Here is a 14,640-nt window from a genome sequence, read left to right on the forward strand (position 1 = left end):
GCTTGGGTCTTGAACACAGGAGGCCGTGAAGGGAAGACTACAGGCTGCGGAGCCAAGAATCCCTTCTCCATGACTTCATAGCCATTTGACATCAAGTGATCGAAATTACGAACTTCCAATTTTACATCAGCATAAAAAACAAAACAAAACACTGTTGCCACCAAGTCGATTCCAACTCATGGTGACCTCATATGTTACAGAGTGAAATTGCAATCCATAGAACTTTCATGATTATGATCTTTTGAAAGCAGATCACCAGGCTTTTCTTCCAAGGAACCTCTGGGTGGGTTCCAATCATCAGCCTTTCTGTTAGCAGCCGAGCACTAAACCATTAGTACGCACTGTGGTTTTGCCCCTTCCCACGCAGGGTTCATTTGGCAATGTCAAATTGACTCAACAGCAATGGGTTTGGTATTTTGGTTTGGAAAGACATTTTAAGGAACCCTAGCGGCACAGTGGTAAGTGCTTGGCTGCTAACCAAAAGGTCAGCAGCTCAAATTAACCAGTCACTCCTTGGAAACGCTATGGTGTAGTCTACTGTGTCCTATAGGGTTGCTATGAATCGGAATCAACTTGAGGGCAACAGGTTTGATTATAGATGAGGAAACTGAGATAGGGAGGAACATTGCCCAAAGCCAGGTAGCTAGTTAGTGGTAGAGCCAGGATTTGAAACAAGACAGTTTGGTTCCCAAGCCTGCAACGTGCTAGACTGAGATCATGCTTAATGAGAGCCTGCTTCAGAGTAAGAAGATTAATTTATGAATTAATCCAACACATACGTATTGAAAGCCTAAACAATGCTTAGCACTGAAGAATTGGTGAACCAGATGGTCAGGGACATTGCTAACACAGAGCTTGTTGTCATTAGTTGTCATAGAATCAGCTCCAACTCATGATGACCTTAAGTATAACAGAACTAAAGGTAGCCCAGCCTTGCACTATCTTCACTATTGTTGGTATGTTTGAGTCCATTGTTGTGGCTATTGTGTTGGTCCATTTCATTGAGCGTTTCCCTCATTTACTGACCCACTACTTTACCAAACATGTTGTTCATTTCTAGCAATTGGACACAGAGCTTACTTGCTCGTTAATGAAAAAAAATACTAAACAAGTAAACCAATAAAAATGGAGACACTGTGAAGACCCAGCAACCGTATCTGGCAAGTGATAAGAATGAGTTCGCCATGAAAGGATCTGGGGGAAGAGCATTCTCAGCAGAGCCAAGAGCCTGAGCAAAGACTCTGAGGTAGGAGCCACTGTGGTGTTTTCCAGAAAAAAACCAGTGAAACCATACACAGGATACGAGGGAGAAAATTCTAAGAGACAACTTTAGAGAGATAGGAGGGGCCAGGTGAAGTAAGATTTTGTAGGTCAAGGGAAGGGTTTACTAAGAAATTATAGGAGAGTTTGAAAGAAGAATAATATGATCTCATTTACATTTTGTAAGGATCATTCAGACTTTGGTGTGTAGGATGGATTTGAGGTAGCAAGTGAGGAATCCAGGGAGGCCAGTAGGACACTAGGGCAGCTGTTGAGGTGGAAGATGATAATGACTTGGACCAGGGTGGTTGTAATAGAACCAGAGAAAAGTGAACAGATTTGGTTCATGCAGAGTTAGAGCCATTAGCATTTTGTGACAGGTATGATGTAGGGGTGGGGGGAAGAGAAGAATCAAGGATGACTGGAGGTTTTTGGAATGAGCAACTATTGCCATTAATTCAGATAGGGAAGGCTGATGTAGGATCAGAATTTGGAGGAATGAAGACAAAGTATCAACGGTTCAGTTTTCGGTAATGTTAAATATGAGTTGCCTGTGAAAGCTGGAGGTTTGGGTCTGCCTAAAGGCACCTCAGAAGAAAAGTCTGGGGATCTACTTTCAAAAAATCAGCCTTTGAAAACTCTGTGAAGTACAGTTTTACTATGATACACATGGGGTCACCATGAGTGGGAGTCTACTCAATGGCAACTGGTTACTAGGAATCCCAGTGAAGGTGTTCAGGAAGAAGCTTATGAAAAAGCCTGGGGCTCAGGGGAGCAGTCAGACCGGAAGGATAAATTTAGGATCCACTGCATAGAGATAGAGATGTGCTGAGATCACCAGAAAGAGACAAAGTGTGTATGTGTGAGAGAGAGAGAAATCGAAGAAGGCCTAGATCTAAGCCCAGGGGACTCAAAAGTTTCAAATTTGAGAGAAGAGAAGCATCTACCAAAGGCTGAAGGAGGAGAAAAACCAGGGGAGGGAGGAGTCACAGAAGCCAGAAGAAAAGTTCTTTAGGTTGGTTAACTACACCTAATGCTGCTGAGATATCAAGTAAAATAAAATAAGGAAAGTGATCATTAGATTTTCCCAAAGAGAGGCCACTGACATGAGTCATTTCAGAGGACTATTAGGCACGAAGCACAAGTGAAGTGGGCTGAGGGTGGAGAGGGTGGTGAGGAACTAAAGACAGCCACTACAGGCAACTCTTTCTAGAAGTTTTGTGGTAAAGGGTAAGGAAGAAATGGAGAGGGGGCAAGAAGATGGGGTCAATGAGGGACTTTTTAAAGCATGAGTCATATAGCATGTTTGTATACTGATGTGAAGGATCTAGCAGAGAGGGAGGAACTTATGATCCCAGAGGTAGAGAAGCTAACTGAAGAAGTTCTTGAGAAGTGTTGAAGGAAGCAGGAGGATTTGAGATCTAGAATACAGTGAATGGTCTAATCTTTGTTGGGATATTTCATCTGCTATTACAGGAGGGAAGGCAGCAAGTATGTGAATGACGCAGGCAGTTGGCTGGATGGTAAAATCATTATTTCTAATTCTCAGACAGAAAGGTCAGAGCGCTGACCTGCGCCACAGGCCAGCCCCTAGCCTTGACCACTTGTCCAGACCGAGTCTTCATTCTGGCCCTAAACTGAGCTCTGCCCCACACACTGAGTATCTAATCCTGTCCAGCCAACTCCCTTTCTTCATAAGGGAGACCCTGGGGAAGAGCATGGGTGACTCTATGTAACCTATCTCTATAGCTGAAAAGAAAACTTGAAGCAAGGTGAGGCTCAGCAGCATCTGGATCAGTCAACAGATGAGGGCTGTCTTCAAGGCAGTATCGAGAAGGGAAGTTTCCAAGGCTTGTCAGAGGAGACAATGGTGAACTTGAGGAGAGAGTCAAGAGCAAGAGGCTAACAAAAAGGACCAAAAGGTGGGAGCATGAGAGGATCCAAGCTGAGGCAGGAATGGAAAAATGACTGAGGTCAGCCCTAAGTACTCAAGCAGAGCCAAGTAAAGAACAGATGGGATAGGTGGGGTTAATTGGTCTTTCAGTAAATCTAGGCAGGCTGAGTCCTTTTCAGCTTTTTCCTTTAACATGAATCCTTGCAGGGCCAGTGTGGTCTGGGCACGTAAATTTAGACATTGATATGGTAATTAAGAATTTATAACTGTAAAATGTGTGCTGTATGAGAAATGGCCCCACCATGTCCTAGCTTAATCCTTGTAGATCTCAATCTCTTCCTGTGTCAAGTAAGAACAATAGCAATGTGTACGTCTCAGGTTTTTCTGGGGTTAAGTGAGGTGATGGATGTGAAAGTCCTTTGTGTACTATAAAGGGCCACGGATATTACTTTTGTAGTCTTTATTAAGGAAGACACACAGAGATACTGACCTTTTGGTTAGTAGCCAAGCTTTTAACCACTGCGCCACCAGGAATCCCATTAGTCATTAGAAAAATGTAAATTCAAACCACAATGAGATACTACTTCACACCCACTAGGATGGCTATAGTTACAAAAACTACAATACTGGAATTCTCATACATTGTTTAGTACAATGGCAGGCACATAATAAGCACTCCAAAAGATTTTTTTAAAAAAAGACCATTGCCATTGAGTCAATTCTGACTCATAGCGGGACCCTATAGCGACCCTATAGGACAGAGTAGAACTGCCCCCATAGAGTTTCCAAGCAGCGCCTGGTTGATTTGAACTGCCAACTTTTTGGTTGGCAGCTATAGCACTAAACCACCAGGGTTTCCACTCCAATAGATTAGTAATTAGTAACAGTAGCTGTTATGAATATGAGTTACAGACAACGCTAATTGAGAAACGCTGCATGTCTCTCCCCTCACGAACCTAAAGCCTTCTCTTTCCCCATATATGTGACGATCTTTTTGAAGTCTCTTCAGGACTCATGTTTTCCTAGTCTTGCACTAATGTTTCATATTGTTGCTAGAGATGGTCATTACTCCAGCCGCAGCACCACTGGAAAGTCTTAAGCAAAAGGGATCTAGACCTGTGAGGAAACAGATATGACTGGATAGGTAGACTGTGAGCATGAGCTACTGATTTGAGAGGGAAGAAAGGGAAGGTAATGCTAGACCATGGACAGATTTTTTTTTTTAATCTGACAAAAAAGTAGACAAAGTTGGGGTATTAGCAAAGCTTTTTTTTTTCCAGGTTAGAGGTTGCCTGGATTCCAATGTAGTTACTAACTGTATATACAAGGAGCCGTGATATAGTAAACAAAACAAAACAAAAAAACAAGCATCCAGAGTAAAGCTTCGTGGGTATAAGACCCTCTCTTACCTCTCTTAGCTTTCATTCTCTGAGCACATAGATGTTGGATGAATGAGTTAGCAAATCAATGAATAAATAAATTGTAGAATATTGGTAACATTTCTAGACACAGGAATTGCAAGGAGGATGACCAGAAGAGTGAAAAGAAAGAAAACCTTTTATATAAGCAGTGGAAGAAATAATAAGACATAGGGGAACTTGGTCCCTTTTTCCAAGTCTCTGAATAGCTGTACTGAAAAAAAAAAAAAGGGAGATTTGCTCTGAGCAGGGGCCAGTGGGTGTAAACTACAGGGAGGCCCAGGCGGGCTGAGTGTAAAGAAATGCGTAAGTGTCAGAGTTGTTTAAAAGTGGAATTGGCTACCTCAAGAGGTAGTGAGCTTCTTGTCACTAAATGTCATAAGCAGAGTTCCAATAACTTACTTGATAAGATCGTTGAAAAGGTGATTTAAACATGAAATGCAAGAAGTTGAGAATCCAGCCCAAGCTCTGAATTGAGAAAAACGGAAGTTTGAATTTGCACACAATGAGTTTGATGGGAAATCTGGGCATTCAAATAGAGGAGAGACAGGGCTGGAGATACAGAAAGGAAAATAATCATGAAAATGTTGATAGCTAAAGACAGAAAGTAATCTGATTTTCCATTCCTGCATTTGATAAGTAAAGGCCAAGCAAATGGAAATATTTAAGGTGTCACCAAAGCCACCACTAGCCTATATGATGCTTTGTGGAGTTAGAGAGGCAGCCCCTTGCCAGGGCACACAGCTTGGCAAATGGAGCACTGGCTAAGTTTCACTGTCCACTCACCTTCTCAGCAGAGTGCCCTGGTGCAAGGCATAACCTAATCAGTTGTTCTATGCAATGGCCCTGGTGCCACCATGACACAGATCCTTCCCAACTTCTTTTGTAAGGCATCTATATTACAAATGATACATGCCCTTTTCATAGCTTTTTAGAAGAGCATGAAAGTATTTATCCTAGGAGAGGAGACACTTTTGAGCACTTTAATTCTTATTAGCATTGTTAATGTTGTTGTTAGGTGCTGTCGAGTCAGTTCTGACTCATAGGGACCCTTGTACAACAGAACAAAACACTGCCCCGTCCTGCACCATTCTCACAGTTGTTGCTGGTTGAGCCCATTGTTGCAGCCACTGTGTCAATCCATCTCATTGAGGATCTTCCTCTTTTTCACTGACCCTCTACTTTACCAAGCATGATGTCCTTCTCCAGGACCAGTACCTCCTGATAACATGTCCAATGTACAAGAGGTGAAGTCTCTCCATCCTCTCTTCCAAGGAACATTCTGGCTGTACTTCTTCCAAGACAGACTTGTTCATTTTTCTGGCAGGCCTCAGAATATTCAATATTCTTCGCCGACACTGTAATTTGAAAGCATCAATTCTTCTTTGGTCTTTCTTATTCATTGTACAGCTTTCACATGCATATGAGGCTATTGAAAAATGCCATGGCTTGGGTCAGGCGCACCTTAGTCCCCAAAGTGACACCTTTGCTTTTTAACATTTTAAAGAGATCTTTTGCAGCAGATTTGCCCAATGCAATATGTCCTTTGATTTCTTCTTTTTTTAATTTTATTGTGCTTTAGGTGAAAGTTTACAGCTCACGTTAGTTTCTCATTCAAAATTTTATATACATTTTGTTTTGTGACATTGATTACAATCCCCACAATGTGACATCACTCTCCCCCTTTCCACCTGGGGTTCCCTGTGTCCATCTGTCCAGTGACTGCTGCTTCCATGGGTATTGATTGTGGATCCAAGTAAAATGAAATCCTTGACAACTTCAATCTTTTCTCTGTTTATCATGATGTTGCTTATTGGTCCAGGTGTGAGGATTTTTTGTTTCCTTTATGTTAAGGTGTAATGTATACTGAAGGCTGTGGACTTTGATCTTCATCAGTAAATACTTCAAGTCCTCTTCACTTTCAGCAAGCAAGGTTGTATCATCTGCATAATCCAGGTTGTTAATGAGTCTTCCTCCAATCCTGATGGATGCTGCATTCTTCATATAGTCTGGCTTCTCGGGTTATTTGATCAGCATACAGATTGATTAAGTATGGTGAAAGGATACAACCCTGACACACACCTTTCCTGACTTCAAAGTATACAGTATCTCCTTGTTCTGCCTCTTGTCCGTGTACAGGCTCTGCATGAACACAATTAAGTTTCCATGGAATTCCCATTCTTTGCAATGCTATCTGTAATTCGTTATGACTCACGCAGTTAAATGCCTTTGCATAGTCAATAAAGCACAGGTAAACATCTTTCTGGTATGCTCTGCTTTCAGCCAAGATCCAGCTGACATCAGCAATGACATCCCTTGTTCCACAGCCATTCTGAATCCGGCTTGAACTTCGGGCACTTCCCTGCCGATGTACTGCTGCAACCATTTTTTAATTACCTTCAGCATAATTTTACTTGCATGTGATATTAATTATATTGCTCAATAATTTCTGCATTCCCTTGGATCCTCTTTTTTCGGAACAGGCAAGTACATGGATCTCTTCTAGTCGGTTAGCCAGGTAGCTGTCTTCCAAATTTCTCAGTACAGGCGAATGAGCCCTTCTAGCGTTGCTTCTGTTTGTTGAAACATCTCAATAGATACTTTATCAATGCCTGGAGCCTCGTTTTTCGCCAATGTATTTAGTGCCGCTTAGGTTCCTTCCTTCAGTACGTACCATGGGTTCTTGATCATATGTTACCTCCTGAAATGGCTGAACGTCAACCAATTCTTTTTGGTACAGTGACTCCATGTATTCCTTCCATCTTCTTTTGATCCTTCCTACATCGTTCCAGCTATGGACTAGAAGAAAATATTTGCAAAATCCGACAAATATCTTATAAACGGATATTTAAAGAATGAACACAACTCAGTAGTAAAAATCCAAACAGTCCAAAATAAATGAGCAAAAGATTTGAACAAAAACTTCATCGAAGAAGATATGAAAATGGCAAATAAGTGCATGAAAAGAAGTTCCATATTATTAGTCATTCAAAATCGAAACAAAGTCGTTGCTGTCAAGTGGGTTGTGACTCATAGTGACCCTATAGGACAGAGTGGAACTGCCCCATACGGTTTCCAATGACATCTAACAACATAACCATCCATAGTCTGTATTTTCATTTTCTTAACAGTGTCTTTGAAAGAGCAAAAGTTTTGACTTTTGAAGGAAGCTGATTTATTCTTTTTTTTCTTTTATAATTTGTGATTCTTGTGCCCTTTTAAGAAATTTTGGCCTAACCTAAGGTTACTAAGGTTTTCTCTCCTTTGTTTTGTTTTCTTCCTGAAATTTTAGAGCTTTAAGATTTACTGTTACGTCAGTGGTCCATTTTTAGTTAAATTTTGTATGGCACATGAGGTAAGGATCAAGGGGTTCCTTCCTTCCTTTCTCCCTCACTCTCCCCTCCCTGCCTTCCTCCCCTCTCTCTTTTTCCTTTTCTATCCCCTCCCTCCCTCCTTCTCTCTTTCTTTCTTCACAAATATCTAATTGCCTTGGTGCCTTTACAAAAAATCAATTGAAGATTTTTATCTGGGTCTGTTTTTGAACTCTCTATCCTGCTCTATTGATAACAGTGCCTATATTTAGAGCAATAGCACACTACCTTTATTGATAGTCGTGAAGCTAGGTAGTGTAAGTCCTCCAACTTTATTCTTCATTTTCAAATTTTTTTAACTATGTTAAGATATTTGTATTTTCATGTGATGCTTAGAATCAGCTTGTTAATTTCTGCAAAACAAAAGTCTGTTGGGATTTGATTGTATCTTAGTTATCTAGTACTGCTGTAATAGAAATACCACAAGTGAGGGGTTTAACAAACAGAAATTTATTTTCTCACAGTTTACAAGGCTAAAACCAAAATCAAATCAAATCCGTTGCCTTCGAGTCGATTCTGACTCATAACAACACTATAGGACTGAGTAGAGCTGCCCCATAGAGTCCAAGGAACGGCCAGTAAATTCAAACTGCCAACGTTTTGGTTGGCAGCCATAGCTCTTAACCACTGGGCCTCTAGGGCTCTAACCACAGACATAGAGGTTAGGATTTATAGCACACATTTTTGAGAGACACAGTTCAATCCCTAATAGATTGAGATTGCAATGAGTCTCTAGATCAATCCAGGGAGAATTTACGTCTTAATATTGAGACTTACGATTCATGAGCATGGTTTATTTCTCCATATTTAGGTATTCTTTAACTTCTGTTGGAAACCCTGGTGGCGTAATGGTTAAGTGCAATGGCTGCTAACCAAATCGAATCCGCCAGGCGCTCCTTGGAAACTCTGTGGGGCAGTTCTACTCTGTCATATAGGGTCACTATGGGTCAGAATCCACTCGACGGCACTGGGTTTTTTTTTTTGGTTGTTTTTTAACTTCTATTAGCAATATTTTGAAGTTTTCAGTGTGCAGATATGCACATCTTTTGTAAAATTTATCCCTAAGTATTTCACAATTTTTGATGCTGTCATAAATGGCATTAAAAAATTCAACTTATGACTGTTTGCATAAAATAAAATTGAATTTTTTATGTTGATTTTGTTTGCTATACCTTGCTAAGCTTCTTAGTTGTTCTTGTAATTTTTTTGTGTATTCCTTATGATTTTCCACATGGATAGTCATGTCATCTACAAATATAGTTTTATTTTTTCCTTTCCAATCTGTACATCTTTTATTTATTTTTCTTGTCTTGTTGCATTGAATAAAACCTCCTGTATGATAACGAATAAAGTAAAAAAGCAGGGATCCTTGCTTCGTTTCCAATACTACTGAGGAAATATTTCAGCCTTTCCCCATTAAATATAATGTTATCTGTAGAGTTTTTTTAGATGCTCTGTATCAGTTTAAGGAAGGTTTCTTCTACTCCTAGTTTGTTGAGAGTTTTATCATTATTATTATGAATGAATGTTGTTTTTTTGTTGTTGTTGTTGTTCTTTTGCATTCCACTTCTTTTTCTCCATAGATCCTTTTTTTAAAAATTGTGGTAAATATTGCTAAATAGTTTTTCTGCATCTATTGAGATGATCATGGTTTTTTTCTTTTTTAGTATCTTAATATATTGAATCACACTGACTGATTTTCAAACCTTAAAGCAGTCTTGCATTCTGGGGATTGGACCTGATATGTTGTCTTTTATAAATATCACTGGATTTATTTTGTTAAAAATTTGTTAAAGGTTTTTGTACCTGTATTCATGAGGAATATTGGTCAGTATTTTTTTTCTTCCTTGTATTGTCTTTTTCTAGTTTTGTTTTCAGCATAATGCTGGCCTCATAAAATGTGCTGGGAAGTGTTCCCACCTCTGCTACATTCTTGAGGAATTTGTGGATGTGGTGTGATAGATCGCTTTTTGTGTGGCCTCTCTAGCCATGGTCTTATAACTCCTGCCCAAGTGATTCGGCAGGACTATGCAGATATGTTAACTGTGACAGCAGAGACCCAGCAGCAGAGAACCAGGAGCAGGAGATGGCATGGTGGGCTTCCTGGCTCATGGAGAGAGAAAGTTGAGTGTCTTTGGGCAGGAGCCTAGGGCCAGGGAGAGGCATGCCTAAGAGCATGGCTGGGAAGATGCTGTCCTGATGTAATAATTGTATTCTGAGTGTTTCTGAGGCTGAATTGTAGCTGTTACTTCCCGAATAAACCCCATAATCCTAAGTATTATCTGTGAGTTCTGTGTGGCCATTGCAATGAATTATCGAACCCAGCAGAGAAGTAGAGAGTGCTGCGGGAGTGATGGTTGGTGTCAGAACTGGTAAAGATGGCCGAGAGAGGAGGCATGTCTGACCTCCACCTCAAAGGAATCAGCCTTGGGCTCTTGTTGATGATCTTGGTTCTCCTTCCCCCTGGTGAATTTAGAGGAGGTCAGATGCTGATTTTTTTTTTTTTTTTTTACAGTGGAGAATTGGTGTTCTCCATTAAGTTTTTGGTGAAATTCACCAGTGAAGCCATTAGGGCTGAGGGTTTTCTTTGTGTAAAAAAATTTTAACTATAGCACTGTAACTACACAGCTATGGAAACCCTGGTGGCGCAGTGATTAAGAGCTTGGCTGCTAAACAAACAGTCGGCAGTTTGAATCCGCCAGGAGCTCCTTGTAAACTTCATGGGGCAGTTCTACTCTGGCCTATAGGGTCGCTATGAGTTGGAATCGACTCGACAGCACTGGGGGTTTTTTGCTAACCAAAAAGGTCAGCAGTTCGAATCCACCAGCTGCTCCTTGGAAACCCTATGGGGCAGTTCTGTTCTGTCCTATAGTGTTGCTGTGAATCAGAATTAACTGTCAATGGCAATGGGGTCAACATAGCTTTGGGGCTATTTTGTCCTGAGTGAGCTTTGGTAGTTTTAGTCTTTCATCTAAATTATTTCCATTTCATCTAAATTATTGAATTTATTTTTATAAAAGTGTTCATAATCTTGTATTATCTTTGTAATATCTATAGAATCTGTAGTGATATCCCCTTTTCATTCACGTTATTAGCAATTTGAGTCTTCTTTCTCTTTTTTCCTGGATCAGTCTGATTAGAGGCTTATCAGTTTTCTTGATCTCCTCAAATAACCAACATTGAGTTTTGAAGTTTCCAACTATTGTCTTATACCCACTGCCATGGAGTCGATTCTATACTCATAGCGACCCTATAGGTATACCTGTCCATTGCCCCCTTCATTTCTGTCAGTATTTGCTTTATTTATTTTGGGACTCTGAAGATAGAAGCATATGTATGTGTATAATTGTTTCTTCTCAATGAATTGAACCTTTTATCATTACACTGTCTCCTTCTTTGTCTCTTATAATAGATTTTGACTTAAAGTCTATTTTGTCTGATATTAAAATTGCCACACCAGCTCTCTTTTGATGACATGCAATTTTTTTTTAAAACTAGTTTTTTAATGTTTATTTTTGTTCTTTCACTTTCAACCTATTTGTGTCTTTGTGCCTAAGTTGGGTTACCTTTTTTCATTTGTTTTGTTTTTATCCAGTATGTCACTCTCTGCCTTTTGATTAGAACATATAATCCATTTACATTCATGGCGATTACTGATAAAGGAAGATTTACTTCTGCTATTTTGTTACTAATTTTTTAGCTTTGAGTTTTATTGATGCTCTCTATCATTTTTCTGTTTTACGTTTCCTTGTTTTCTGTTCTTTTTGTAATTTCCTTCCTTTTCTGCTTACTTTGGTTTTAATTTGCTCTTTTTGTCCTAGTTCCTTAGGATGGGAGCTCAGATCATTGATTTTAAACCTTTTTTCTTTTCTAATGAAAGAAAGCATTTAATTCAATATATTTCTGCTTTAGCTGCATTTAATAAATTTTGGTGTGTTGTGTTTTCATTCTCTTTCAATTAAAAATATTTTATAGTTTCCCTTGTGATTTCTTCTTTGACCCATGGGTTATTTAGAATCATTTGTTTAATTTCCATATAATTTGGGGATTTTCCAGATTATATTTTTGATTTCAAATTTAATTCTCTTGTGGTCAGAGAACACACTTTGAATGATTTAAACCCTTTTAAATTTATCTTAGTAAATGTTCTGTGAACCCTTGAAAAGAGTATGTATCTGCTGTTGTTTGGTGGGCGTGTCCTACAAATGTCAATTACATCAAATTGGTTAGTGATGTTTTTCAAGTCTTCTTTTTACTTTTTTGGGTTTTTTTGTATATTTGTTTTGTTGGGTGCTGAAGTATCCAACCATAATTTTGGAATTGTCTATTTTCCCTTTCAGCTCTGTTAGTTTTGCTTCATGTACTTAGTCTCTTTTTAGGTACATATACTTTTTGGTTATGTCATCTTGATTAATTGACCTCTTTGTCATTATGGGAAACCTTGGTAGTGTGGTGGTTAAGAGCTATGGCTGCTAACCAAAAGGTTGACAGTTCAAATCCAACAGGGGCTCCTTGGAAACTCTATGGGGAAGGTCTACTCTGTCCTATAGGGTCCCTTTGTTTGTTTCTTTTCTTTTTTGTCATTATGAAATTATCTTTTTTTAAGAATGCTTTAACACCCAGCAGATACATGGGAGAAAGATCTGGTGAACTGCTTCTGTAAAAAGTATAGCCAAGAAAAAAAACCCTATGGGGCTGTTCTACTCTGTCACACAGAGTCACTATGAGTCAGAATTGATTCAATGGCATGTAACAACAACATTCCTTGCTCTGAGGTCTACTTTGATACTAATAAACCTGCTCTTGCTTTCTTTGGAGGCTTGGTGGCACAGTGGTTAAGAGCGTGGCTGCTAACCAAAAGGTCAGTAGTTCGAATCTAACAGCTGCTCCTTAGAAACCCTGTGGGGCAGTTCTACTCTGTCCTACAGGGTCGCTATGAGTTGGAATCTACTCAACGGCAATGGGTTTGGGTTTTTTTTTTTTTTTTTGGTTTTACTTTCTTTAGCTTAGGGTTGGTAAGGTGTATCTTTTTCCATTGTTGTTTGGAGCTCCCCTCAATGAGTGGATTGACAGAGTGAGGATGGGGCAGGACCAGGTGATGTTTCGTTCTGTTGTACACAGGGTCCCTATGAGTTGGAACCGACTTGACGGCACCTAACAACAACAAAATATTGCTATTTTGTGTGCATATATTTTTAATTTATATACGTGGTATTGTATTATTTATCTGATTCTGCTCTTGCTTTTTGCACCAAAAAGTATGCTCTTAATTTATATTTCTTCTGACTGATGCATAATACTCAATGGTGGTATCCCCCACATTTTATCCTCTCGATGATTTTCTAGGTTGCCTCCAACACTCTGCCTCCACAAATACTGTTGCAATGAACATCCTTGCACATATTCTCTTATAAATCTGGATTAGCTGTTTGAGGGATGCATACCCAGAAGTTCAATTGCTGAGTTATGGAGTATGCATATATAGTCAGTTCTTGTGATTCACGATAGTTATGTTCTGAAAAGTCACTGTGAGCACTGAATTGACCATTACTGAACCAACCTTGTTCACCTGGGAATGTGTGCATGAGACAATTTAAGCTTTTCACCACTTTAAGCGTGCATATATCTGCAAAAGGTCATGAAAGTGCCTTAAATACTGATTTTGGGGTAACAAATAGATTTTAGGAAGTAGGAAAATTTGCAAATACAGAAATCACAAATAATGAAGATAAAACTTGGTGTCCTGAATGGCCACATGCCTCTACAATTCTGCCAGCTGGAGAGTTTTCATATCTCTATATCTCTGTAAATCTTGTCATTATTCAGCTTTGTAATTTTTATTGTTGTAAAATATTTCATTATGGTTTAGTTGCATTTCTCTGATTAGTAATAACTTTGAGCAACTCTTCATATGCTTTTTCTCTTTTTAGATTTTCTCTTCTGTAAATTGCTATGCATATCCTGTGGTCACTTTTGAGTTTTTTCTCTTGTTGATTTACAAGAGTCCCTTGTATCTTCTAGATGTTAGTCCCTTGTCAGTTTTAGACATTCTGAAATCTTCTATCTTTTATCTGTTTATTTTCTTCATGATGTCCTTTACTGAACAGAATTTTTTTTTTAATGGTGGAATTGAATCAATCTTTTTCTCCCTTATTATTTGTGCTTTTAACGTTTTGTGTAAGAAATTCTTCCTCACCTCTATCTATGTCATAAAGATATTCTTCTACATTTTCTTCTATCAGCTTTCTATTTTTACCTTTCACATTTGTGTTTTTAATTCCTATAATGCCATCTTTGTATGTGATATTGGGTAAAGGATCCAAGTTCTCTCTTACACGTATAATGAGCTGCTTTTTCTAACACCACCTACTCAACAATCTGTATTGAATTGATTTGTCATGTTACTTCTATTGCATGTTAAGTTTATTTTCTATAAAAGACCCGGATATATCTGTCAGGATCCTAGCAGGAAACAGAATTCAAGCCAAAATAGAGTAACGAACGAGAGTTTAATGAAGGACTACCAGGTTAAAGAAACCAACAAAGGATGGTGAAGTAATCCAGGCTAGCAACAGTTGCAAAGTTCTGATGATTCTCCCACCCCTTCCCACCAAAGCCCGAAGGAGCAAGAGTCAGGAGTGGCTGTCAAAACCCAGAGAGAGCTGTGTCTGGTGTTCTGGCTTTCAGAAGAGAAATA

Source organism: Elephas maximus, chromosome 3 (genome assembly GCF_024166365.1).
Source record: "Elephas maximus indicus isolate mEleMax1 chromosome 3, mEleMax1 primary haplotype, whole genome shotgun sequence".
Lineage (NCBI taxonomy): Eukaryota > Metazoa > Chordata > Mammalia > Proboscidea > Elephantidae > Elephas > Elephas maximus.